This window comes from Lactuca virosa, chromosome 9, assembly GCF_052849685.1.
Source record: "Lactuca virosa cultivar CGN04683 chromosome 9, Lactuca_virosa_CGN04683_v6, whole genome shotgun sequence".
In the NCBI taxonomy this organism is placed as follows: domain Eukaryota; kingdom Viridiplantae; phylum Streptophyta; class Magnoliopsida; order Asterales; family Asteraceae; genus Lactuca; species Lactuca virosa.
The window spans coordinates 172,485,647-172,498,966 of record NC_136434.1 but is presented as its reverse complement, the minus strand read 5'-3'; positions in this window follow the sequence as shown (position 1 = coordinate 172,498,966).

Sequence of the window (13,320 nt, the reverse complement as noted above, 5' to 3'; positions counted from 1 at the left end):
AAGTCCTAAATTTTTTTTTTAATGAAAAAGCCCAATAAACCGGATAAACCGGACAATTTAGTCCTTATTATCCAGTGACCCTCATTTTCCCGGTTAAAGAAGTCTCCGTGGACTGGGCATGCTTAGGTGGACTTAACGAAACTTAAATATATACATCATTCGTTCCTTTCGTGCCAAAAATCGGACCAGGCGAAAATCGAAGCAGGAGGAGGAGCCACCAATGTTGTCTTCATCTTCTGTAGGAAGCAGAAGTTCAAATCGAAGAGTGATGAATCGGCTGAGAAGCAGGTGCTATTGCGGTGATCCCGTTGGAAAATGGACTTCATGGACTCCCTTTAACCCAGGAAGAAGGTTTATAGGTTGCCCAAATTACCAGGATGCACTTAAAGACTGCAAGTTCTTCCAATGGGTGGATCATCCTCTACCAAATCAGTGGTATGCAAATCTCTTACTAGAATTTCACAACAATGTTAATTTGGAGAACAATGCAATTTTCGGGGACTATGGACAACAACAAGTTGAAGGGAACTTTTTTGAGGACATTGTGGAACAACCAGTGGCAAATCAACCCGTGGAAGGAGTGGCCATTCAAGTCCAGAATGGAGAAGAAGGTGGAAAATGGAAATCTTTTTTTTATGTGTTCATGGTTTCTTTTGTTTTTGTGTTGGTGATGCTGAAGGATTTGTAGGATAGACAGAATATGTATGGAAAATAGTGTGTTGGTGTCTTTTATGTGTTTTGATTGTGTTTTGGTGTCTTTTAGGATAGACAAAAGATGTATGGAAATCATGTTGTGTCCTTTTGTCAAGTGAAATGAATTAACAAGTTTATGTTTATGTATGAGTCATAAGTGCTTCGAATGTAATCATGAGTGAATAGAATAGAATGAAAGAATGAATGGAATGAAATAATGAATGGAATGAAACATGAATGGAATCATTAATTAATTGAATCAATAAACAATGGAATGAATATAGAATATAATCAAACATGTTTAATAAACAATGGAATCAATAATGATTGGAATCATTTATGAATGGAATCATGCATGACCGGAATCAAGTATGGTTGGAATCATGCATGACCGGAATCAATTATGGCAGGAATCAAGCATGGTTGTAATCAATTAACATACACAATAGAATCAAATCAAACACAACATAAACATACACAAGTTAATCAAGTTAAAGATGCATTAACCATGTTTATCATAGAACATGTAATATTAACTAAAAGTTTGTACAAAACATAATCAAGGGGCCCAAAGCCTATACTTTATATGGCTATCAACAAAAGGAGCTATCAACAAAAGGGGCTATCAACGGTTGCCCAAAGCCAAAAAGTTTGTACATGTTCTTCACAAAAGGATGGGTTAGAAACACCCTAATCTAGACTAAGTGGGTTGGATGAACTCATCCCCTTCCCATGTTTGACAACCACCAATTTCTTCAATTGTATTTTTGTTATCCTCTATGAAGTCTTCCTCTTTCTCAGTTTTGGCCTCCTGCCCATGTCCTCCACAACCAGGCCCTCCTGATCCATACCTTCTTGTTCCATGCCCTCCTCACCTATGTCATTCCCTCCTGATCCAACCCTTGTGCACCCATTCCATCCTGATTCATGCCCTCTTGATCCATACCTTCTTGTTCCATGCCCTCCTCATCTATGCCCTCTATACCCATATCCTCTTCAATGATTCCCTCTGGACCCAAACCATCTTGATTCATACATTCTTGTTCCATGCCCTCCTCATCCATGCCCTCCTCATCTATGCCCTCTTGATCCATACCTTCTTGTTCCAAATCCTCTTCATTCTCAGTCAAAGTTTCTACAGTCAATTGGCTAGGAAATTCAAAACCCTACAACAAGCATATCAATATAGGGTTAGGCATACTAAACACAATAAACTAAAATTCTGTTGCTAAACCATACCTGTGATATATTAAGATCCACAGGTACATGTTTTAGACCCTCAAATTCATATAATTCTTCCTCATTGATTCCAAGACAGTCCAAAATCTCTTGTGTAGTGTAATTCGACTGTCTCATGAAATCAATATCACTCTTTACATCCACTCTTATTTCATCATCAACTTCAGGACTTTCCACATCTCTTGCCTCTTCATTATCACTCTCAACAGTAGGAGTCACCACATTTTCTTCATCAAGATTAGAAGTTCCCTCACCAAATTTTGTATTCCCTCTACCTCTCTTGCCTCTTCCTCCAGATCCCCTACCACCACCTCTCTTCCCTCTTCTACCAGATCCAATACCCCCACCTCTATCACCTCTTCTAGATCCTATCCAGTTAGTCAAATCAGGATCCAATTTGGGTCTGCCCATTTTCATTTTAGGTTTTGGCTCAGGTACAACCTTTGGATTTTTGCAAGAAGCTTTATTATATCCCCTTTGAAGACAATTCTTGCATTGTACAGTTCTTCCCCTGTTAGACACTTGGGGGTACTTGTCTTCATGCTCAGATACATGTCTCCTTCTTTTGACACTGGGTCGTCCTGGCATCCTCCTAGTTGTAGGTGGAAGGGGCTTAGTATAGCCAGTTTCTTCCCACAAGTTACTTCCATTGACTGGAAGTATGTTAGACTGATATGTAGCCATGTAATTACTCTTGCTGAACCAAGTGCTAATGAATTCCTTTGGATCTTGGTTGGTGTATAAGATTGCTACCTGTGCATGCACACAAGGTATCCCTGTTATATCCCACAGTCTGCAGCTACAGTAATGGTGTTCCAAATCAACTCCATAACTTTGAAAGCCATTCCTAATTTCATATGAATTAACACCACTTGGCACTGCATACCAAGTCCTGCAAATATAAACATTTATCTTATTATAAATGTAATAACAGTCAATTAAAAAGCTACATGTATATATGAAATACAAAATATACCTTATATCCTCAGCAAATTCCTCCATCTTGAAGTGCTGCTTCACACACATCACCTTCTAATTTATGTGCTTCCTCTCTTAAGTTGTAGAACCTTTCCATCATGTAGAGTCTTATTTCTTCAAGCATAGCCAAAAGAGGCTTCTTTCTAGCATCTACAATGACTGCATTAAAACACTCAGCTATCCCATTCTCTACAGACTCACATGCCAAACCACAACCAAAAAATGCCCTGCACCATGTATGAGGTTCTCTAGCCATAAGATGATCATATGCACCTTCACTTAAAGTCTTGATCCTATCCATGTTTATCTTGAAATCACCTTCTGTTGTAGATTTTACAGCTGCCCAAACCATTTTTCTGAATTGTATCCCACTATACACTTTCCTAAAATTGGCATAAATATGCCTAACACATTGTCTGTGCTCTACATGGGGTAGAATATCCTTTGTTGCTTCAACAAGACCCTAGGAAATGAAAAAATATATTAGTAACTGTTATTAAAAACTATAATAGATGATATAAATTAAATGAACCTGTCATTACCTTGTGTTGATCACTAATGACACATAATCCCATGCCAACATCCAATGAAAGATCTTCACTAACTAGTTCCAAGAACCATGTCCAATTAACCTTGTTTTCAACCTCCACAACAGCCCATGCTATAGGGTAAATTTGATTATTTGCATCTCTACCTATTGCAGTTAGTAACTCACCCTTGCATTGTCCCTTCAAAAAACAACCATCCAACCCTATAACCCTACGACATCCTATCTTCCACCTATCTTTGATTGCTTTAAAGCACACATAGATTCTATGAAAAGTTGTAGTCTGATCAGGGTTAATATTAACAGAAATCCTAACTGTGCTACCTGGATTGGACCTCATCAGTTCATGTCCATAATCCCACACTCTTGCATAATGGTCACTCAAATTGCCATCAATTAAGGACAGTGCCGTACAACCTTGATCTATAACATTTTGACCATGACACCTTGCAATGAAATTTACTTTGACTTATTGTCTGCATTTCCTTGTATTTTAACTTTGGCTTCCTTACTAGTTCTTTCACAAACTGCTTTGCTAACCAAGTTGGATTCATAAGCCTTGAACTACTAAAATTCCTAACACATGTATGCCTATCATTCATCTTTTTCTCCTGGAATGATTTTTCAGTACTCATCCATGAAGCACGAACCATAAAAGGGCATTTTTCTGGATCACTAGCACACACAGCCACTAGTCTAACACTATCACACTTCTTCAAACGAATCTTATAGCCCTTATAGATGGAATAATTTGTTAAACATAATTTCAGTTCGTGTCTAGATTCATACCTTTCTCCAATAACCAGTTTCATCACATTCCATTTGACCTTCGGATTATGGATGGAGTATATGATTTCATCTTCATCACTAGATTTGTCAGTGTTTTCCTCATCATCTAGTTCAACTCGAGCATTTTCTCCTTCACCTTCCACTGGTTCTTCATCACTGTCTTCACAAAGAACATTAAGGAATTCATCTTTTCATCTTGAAACTGGTTTGGTTTTTACAAAATCATCAACTTGAACGTCGATTGTGTCAGGCTCAAATACTTCATCCATCGCGAAAGGACACAAGTAGAATCGATCGATCGTTTTGTCGGGAATAAAGGAGACGAGAAAAAAGGGTTTTCCAAGAAAACCTAAATTAATGAGGTCAAGGATACAGTCGATGCCATGTAGACTTCTTTAACCGGGAAAATAAGGGTCACCGGATGATAAGGACTAAATTGTCCGGTTTATCCGGTTTATTGGGCTTTTTCATTAAAAAAAAATTTAGGACTTTTTTGAAACTTTTGCCAAAATATAGGGACTTTACTGTAGTTATCCCCATTAGACAACCACCAAAATTGTCAAATACCCTTTCGTACCCTTATTCAATCCGCCAACGTCACAAGTTTTTTTTAGGTTTACACTAATTGTACTCGATTAAACACTTTTTAGCATATTTTGAGCATTGCATGGGTAATTACCATTGGATTTTTAAACTGTTTACAAAATAATGGGTTCGAATATTATCGACTATTATTTATATTTTTTTATTTTTTAAAAAACAACAAATATATTAATAAAAACGACCCATCGCTAACAAGGAACTAGAGGAGAACGGAAAAGTACAATACAAAAATAAAGATAAAAGCATAAACAAATAAAACGTATGATGCTACAAATTATTAAATGGGGAAGTCTGCAGATCTGCCCAAGAGCCCAAATTTGATTTCCCCCTACATTTGATCAAGAAATATACTACGGATTTAATAAGTTTCGCCCCACTTCTAAGATTGATAAATCTCACTTTGAATACTCGATCATTCCGGAATTTCCATATATTTCATATAAGTCCATAGCAAATTGTAAGGAACTGATTGCGTTTTTTGAAACTGCTGCCACAAGACTCCGCGTATTTCAATAATTCAATGATCGAATAAAATGAGGTATGTTGGACGTCAAACCATTGGAACACTTTCTTTCTTATCGCCTGGGCAAACGAACATAGCACCAGAATATGGTTTGCATTTTCCTCCCCATTGATACATACGCTGCAGCACAAAGAATTGACTACAACTCCCTTTGATGATAGAGCGACCGCCGATGGGATTTTATCCTGTTTTGCCCACCAGATGAAGCAATTCACTGGGCAACCGAACATAGCACCAGAATATGGCTTGCATATTCCTTCCCGTTGATACATACTGTAACATATGTACCCTGGTATGTACCTTGAGGACCTTTTATTTTGGAGTTTATGCATTTTTGGTCCCTTAAAGTAGTATGTGGGGCGTACCTGTAACACCCCGTTTTGAAAAGTACTTTGGTTGTGGTCTAGGAGGCCCAGGGTATAGGCAATTCGGTTGTTTATGGGTCTCGTGTTCTATTCGAAAGGTTTTAAGGCTTGGGTGTGTAGTTAGGAGCGTAGGGCTTCTCGCCACCTTTTCGTGGATATAAAGTTCGTCGGAAACGAACTTAGAATGAAGGAGTTTCAGCACTTTGAAGTTATTGGCAATATTGGTCCTTAATAGAGAAAGATGGCAAGAAAGGATCATGCATGCAAGGTGGCCAGTGCAAGAGTACGCCCAGCGTAAGCTGGGGTACACCCAACATAGAAGGTTTAAGTAGTCGCGAATGGTGGAGACGTACGTCCAGCGTACGGGATGTACGTCCAGCGTACGCTCAGAGACCCAAAACCCTAATTTTAGGGTCAAGCACTATATAAGAAACATTATGACTCAAACCCTAGCCCCTTATCAGCCTCCCCAACCTCAGAAAAACCCTAGAACGTCTCATCCTTTCATTCTTGTGTGATTTTGACCTTGAGAAGCCCATCTTAGTGGTTTTAAGCTTGGAAGAAGAAAAAGGAAGTTGGCAAAGAAGGACTTGGGTAGCTTGAGCTCATAGATCCGGGATAGCATCATCATTTGGGACTCTTTGGATATATAAAGTTCATAACTTTCCTCAAGTATCTTAGATCTAGTGTAATGTGTTTTTGGAGTCATTTTGGTCCCAAGTATAGAACTTTATGGTTCAAATCTGATTTTTGGACTTAGAGTTGCCACTCTCAGTTCTAAATGAGTCCCTAAGGCAGAAAGTTGACATCGTGAATGTATTAATGGGTTCATGCATGAGATCTAGCTATTTCCATGGAAGTATGTTGTCACATTTCAAGTTTGGGCTTATTTGGTGGGTTGCAAGCCATCAAGTAAGCAACTTTATGGTTTAAGACGTTAAAGAGGACATGGATTTGTGATTGTAGCTTATGGAGTAGAGTATTAAGCACTTAATGGGAAAGTGGCTTAAAAGGGAAGTATGTTGAGCGTACATGCAGGTACGCCCAGCGTACACACAATTTAGCTTGTATGCTTAGCGTACATAGGAGTACGCCCAGCGTACTCATCAGTTATGGGCTTGATGTGTTTTGGGCCTCAGGTTGGGCCAAGCAATGGATCTTGGGTCTTTGGGCCTTAGTGGGCCATCAGAAGTCATATGTTTTGGGCCAAGAATATGTTTGGGCTTAGGGTAAGGCCCATTAGAGGGATTGGGCCCAATATAGCAAATTGGGTCATTAGTGGGCCACTAGTGGGCTCGGGAAGCCTACCTAGTGTTGGGCTTTTTTGTATTATGATTTTGGACCTTAGATATGGACCAAGTTGGACTAGGGGTAATATGGTCATATTACCCTAATGAGGAGTATTGGTTTTGAGCTAAGTGTTACTTTGGTACTGATAGCTCAAGGAGCCGAAGGAGCAGCAGTTCGGGAATTGTCAGTTAGCAGGCAGAGGTTTATCGGTGGGATTTCAGCAGTGCGAGGTGAGTCTCCTCATTGTGTGCATGGGTCTACGACCACAATGCCGGCCTATTATGTTTGCGTATATTAAGAAGACCCGGGGGTTATGTAACATCCCAAAATTCAAGGCCAAAAATTTCATTTTTAAATAAGTTATTACATAAAACCATCAATATAAAAACATTCATTATAATATCTCGTGACAAACCAAAGTGTCGGTAAACAAAACATATTATCATAAAACCATATCAGAGTGTAATCCCAGAGATCTCATGTGCGGAAAATATAGTGTGATGCGCTGCGATCGAGCCGACTCCTTTCCTTGAAAACAAAATACCTGAAACCAAAACTGAAACCGTAAGCACGAAGCTTAGTGAGTTCCCCAGGTACCATATACCATACAAACCAACTGATCCATACATGCCATACATAGCCAAGAGCCATACATAACCAACATATCCATAATCAAGTAAGGTGCTATGTGCCAAACATAGTCTTGCCAAGGTGCTATGTGCCAAACATAGTCTTGCCACGGGCCGCACGTGGTCTTCCTGGTCAAGCCTGGGCCACTCCCTAGGTCTTACAGACAAGTGCCAAGGGCCACCCCCCGGTCTTTCATGCAAGTATCACAAAGACAACTATACATACTACTCTACTAGGCTACTCCGCATATAGTGTGCCAGGAGCCACCTCCTGGTCTTCCATACACAATAACATACAGTGCGCCAGGAGCCACCTCCTGGTCTTCCTATCATATTGCCTAAGGCTAACCCCGAGGTCTTCCTATCATACATTATAACATACTGTGTACCAGGAGCCGCCTCCGGGTCTTTCATGCATAATGCCTAGGGCTAACTCCCGGGTCTTCCTATCATAAAAAACTACATGGGTCGGCATTGTGGCCGTAGACCCATACAACCAGTGAGGAGACTCACCTCGCACTGCTGAACTTTGCTGATAAACCTCTGGCTGCTGTCCGACAACTCTCTGAACCGCTGCCCCCACAAGCTCCTCAAGCTACTAACATCAATATAACACTTAGTTTCAAATTGAACTCTAGAAGTCAAACTAAGTCAACTCTGGTCAAAGTCAAAGTCCTGGTCAAAGTCAACCTTCCAGGTCAACCCTACTCGCCGAGTCTGCCTACTGACTCGTCGAGTTCATACGCTCAGAATCCTTTCATTCGCGACTCGACTCGCCGAGTGTACCGATTTCCGAGTCCTGTCCTGTCCAACTCACTGAGTCCCCACTCAACTCACTGATCCGAGTCGTTACTCGAAGGGTTTGGGGTTTCGCGACTTGACTCGCCGAGTCCAAGAACAGACTCGCCGAGTCCAAGGCAATCTTCAACAGACTCGCCGAGTTGTTCATCCAACTCGTCGAGTTCATCCCCATCTTCATACTACTCGCCGAGTCCACTCGAAGGACTCGCCGAGTCTGTTCAGTCCTTCATATATTCAGAGGCTTTTGAGTCATGCATGGACTCCAAACTGTATATCCACTCTTCTAAAGCCTATTCCTCACGTAAAGTGGCAAACTTTACGTGTAGCTAAGGAGATCTAGGCTCAAAACACTATAAACTAGGGTTTAAGACAAAGAGGCTTAACAATCAACCCATAGACTGATGCTTTATGATTCTCTAGGCCAAGATACACTTAGATCTGAAGTAGCAACTTCAGATCTGGGCTTCTAACTCGAAATGGTTCTTAAACTTGCCCTAAAAGCCCCAAATCTCATGTTAAAGGTTGATCTATATGCAAAAGAGTGAAGGTAGCGACTCATTACCTTCAAATGCTCTGGAAAATCCCACAAACTCTGGATATACTGCCAATCCTTGAATCCCCAATGGTTCCCTTCTTCCTTCTTCCTTCAAATCACTCAAAATGGCAAGAAAGCTTGAATGTGCAACAATGGAGGCTTAGGGTTTCGTATTCTGGATAAGAGAGGCTATAAGGAACCCGAAGGGAGAGAATGAGATGCTTAAATAGTGCACAAAGTCCCGGATTTAGGGTTTCCCTCTTCAGACCGGACTCGCTGAGTCCTCTTTGCCGACTCGCCGAGTCGGTTACTTAATCGATCCCCCGGATCCCGCTCCGACTCGTCGAGTTCCTCCCTGGACTCGACGAGTTGACCCCTTTGACTTAGGGTTTTATTTCCTTTCTTGGCCTTTCTGATTTTGGGTGTTACAGGTTAACCCCAGGCATTTTTATGATATATGTTCCAGATTACATTCCGATGTCGGGCGAGTCCCGAGGTATGTTAATTAGTATGCTAGAGGTCTTTGTGATTCTTGCATGTGTCAGTAGTATGTTTCGGATTAGGGTCCGATGTCGGGGTAAGCCCGAGGAATGTTATATGTTGCATAGTAGTTGATACTTGTTGGCTTTGTGATACATGTATATGCCTGGTAGGGAGGTGAGTGTGGGCGAGGTCCCGTATCTCACCATTAGCAGGAGTATGGACGGGGTTCCATGACTCTTCAGTAGCAGAACAGGGGCGGGGTCCAAGATAGGCGAGGCCTTAGAACAGGAATACAGTAGAGTTTATTTGCTTATTGTGCTGGTATGTTTATGTGATTATATATGTATAGCGGGCGGGGTCCCGAAGACAGGCGAAACCTAAGAGAAGCATATATGTATACCGAGCAGGGCTCGATGCCAAGTAGGGCCCGATGCCGGAGCGAGTCCGATGTCGGGCTAGTCCCGATGCAGTGTGCGGGGGCCCAGTATGTGGTTATATGTATGGTATGTGATAGTATGGGGAACTCACTAAGCTTCGTGCTTACGGTTTTCAGTTTTGGTTTCAAGTACTTCCGGTAGCGGAGGGAAGAGCTTGGGTTGACTGCATCGCACACACCAAGATGTTTTAGCCTGGGATGTTTTACTCTGATATGATATTTTTACACATGATACTCTGATTAAATATGTTTTGAATGAATGGTTGACAACTATGGTTTTTATTAAGGTTTTTAAAATGAAATTTTTGGTCATGATTTTTGGGATGTTACAGTACCACTTGGTACGCTTAGCGTACTGGGCGCAAAGCCAGTACATGGAGCGTACCACTTGGTATGCTTAGCATACTAAGTTGATGGCGAGTCGGAACCCAAGTCACGTACGCTCGGCGTATGTAGACTTTAATGAAACCCTAATTAAGGTCATGCACCCAATATGTAACAGCCCAAAACTTAGGTCAAATTTTTCATTTAATAATTATAAATGACATTCATATTTGTTATCCATAATCCCATTACATAACATATTGTTCAAAAGACCAGAGTATCCAAAACAACTAGTGCGGAATTACTGGAGAGTGCACGTTGTGCCATCAAGCCGGGCCCTTGCCCTTAGAACCAGAAGTACCTGAAACACCCAACAAAACTATAAGCACATGCTTAGTGAGTTTCCCAAAATACACAGATCACATAATCATATAATGTCATATACATATACACATAAAACTGCCATGGACTCCCTCCATGGTCTTTAACTGGGATGTCATTGGCTACCCTCATGGTCTTATACCTAAGTGTCATGGGCTCCCCCTCATGGTCTTACCAGGTGCCATGGGCTCCCCCATGGTCTTCACGTAAATCAATACACACCAAATAACAACCATTGTATAATCAATTATATAGATTTCACGTCTAGTAATGGGCCGACATTGGTGCCTTCGACCCATTGGTATAGTGAGAAGACTCACCTCAGTCTATTGAACACAAAAGTTGCTCGACTACTAGCCCAAAATCTCACACTGAATAAATATACAAAACACCATAATTAGAATTGAGTCACAACTTAGATAAATGCCCAACATCATAATCTAAGCCCCACCATTAAAGCCCAATTGTCTAACCAACATTAATGGGCCCAAGATCAAAGTCCAAACTACAATTGGCCATATGGCCCAATCATAACATCAAAAGCCCAAAGCAATTCCTAAGGCCTAACATCTCCTAACGGTCCAGACCCAAATCTAAGTGAAGTCCAATTGGCCCAAAAAGTCCATCGAAACCCAACTCTCACAATTGAACGTACGCCCGATGTTCATCAGAAGTACGCTCAACGCACTGGGTTCCTCGGCTGTACGCGCAGCGTACAGGTTGGTACACCTAGCGTACAAACGTATAAAGCTCATCCTCCATTAAGTGCTTAATGCATGAAGACTTTACGTTTCAAACTCAGATCTAGGTCGTTTAAAGAGTCCTAAGGCATAAAGTTGGCAACTTTATGCCTTTGCATGCCATGTATGCTCCCAACAACTCATTCTAACCCATTAAGACCTTTCCAAGGGTCTTAAATCATGTATGGAGGCAAAGCAACCATCAAGTTTGCATTTTTATGACATGATCAAGCTAAAGGACCTCAAATCTATCTTTCCTAACCTCTAGAGTTGCCCAAACTCCCCAGAGATGATTCATGAACTCAAAAGAGGACTTCTTAGAAACCTTAGCTCAATAAACAACAAGGATTAGCAAGGAGAAAGCTTTTTACCTCCACAAGCTTTCTAAGTTGCTCCAAATGCAAGATCCAAAAGCCTTTCCCACGTTCAAGCTTGCTTCCACTTCCTTATCTTTGCTAACACACCAAAATGAGGTATTTGAGGCACTCACAAGCTCAAGAGGCACACACAAAGGATTTTAGGGTTCTAGGGATGTTTGAGAGTGATGGAGGTTGGTTAGGGTAAGGTCCAAATGACTTAAGGACGTTTAAATAGGTCACAAGTCCAAATATTAGGGTTTTAGCCATCTGCCACGTACGTCCCGCGTACCTGCTAGTACGCCCAGCGTACAAGCCTCAACCATTCGATGCTCACTCACGCGTACGCTAAGCGTACCCAAATGTACGCCCAACGTACGGAAGGACCCTTTTTGCCAAAAATGAAATACTATAGGGTTAGCAAAGGAGTACCTGAATTGGAGTGTTACAACTCTCCTCCACTTGAAATAAATTTCGTCCTCGGAGTCCGCTGTCGCAAATAGATTCGGGTAGTGTTCTCTCATCTCGTCCTCCGGCTCTCAAGTCCATTCGGAGCCCCTCCGATGCTGACATTGCACCTTCACTAGCTTCACCACCTTGTTGCGAAGAGCTTTAGTTTTTCTATCCAAAACTGCAATAGGCTTTTCCACATAATTTAGGCTCCTATCTACCTGAATATCATCCAAAGAAATAACCAAGGTTGTAGAACTCGCTACTCGGTACCTACTCGGCCGACTGGGGTGCAGCGAGTACCCGGGAGTACTCGGGGAGTACTCAGATTCGGTAATTCGTGTAGAAATATTTTTTGGAAAATTATATATGCCAAAATCATAAGTTAAAATCATAATTCGATTGAAATATATAACCAAAATTAGATACATATGAATACATAAAAACTGAAATACACACAATTGTCTCACTATGTGAATAATTACTGAAAATTTAAGATATATATGTAGTAATAATAACATGTGTGTGTTAAATAATAAATCATTAAGTGCGTTATACATATTAATCTTGAAATTCTTGATTTTTTCTCTTTTTATGACAATTTTGACCCTTTGACCGAGTTTGACCGATTTTGACAGAGTTGGCCGAGTTTGACCGAGTAAGACCGAGTAGGCCCGAGTTTGACCAATTTTTGAATGAGTTTGACCGGTTTTGACCGAGTTTGACTGAATCCGAGTTTTTTTGGCCGAGTTCACATTACTCGCCTCGGTGGAGGGCCGATTCCGAGTACTCGGCCGAGTAGGCCGAGTTTTGCAACCCTGAAAATAACTGTGACTTCATCTGCAACACACTTCCGGAGCTGAGACACATGAAATGTGTTATGGATCTGACTGAGCTCACCCAGAAGATCCAACCGATAATCAACCCTGTCAATTCGGGCATAAATCCTGAATGGACAAATGAATTGGATAAAAACACTAGACGAGTGATACAGATTGGATACGGATAAAACCCCCAAAAAAATTGTCATCAATAAAACCAAAACCATACAAAAATATATAAAATTAAATGAGTTTTACAACTCTAGACGTTTTAAATTAAAACCATAGTTTTTTTTAACAAACTCACCATTTTGCAATTTTGTATAATATAACATAA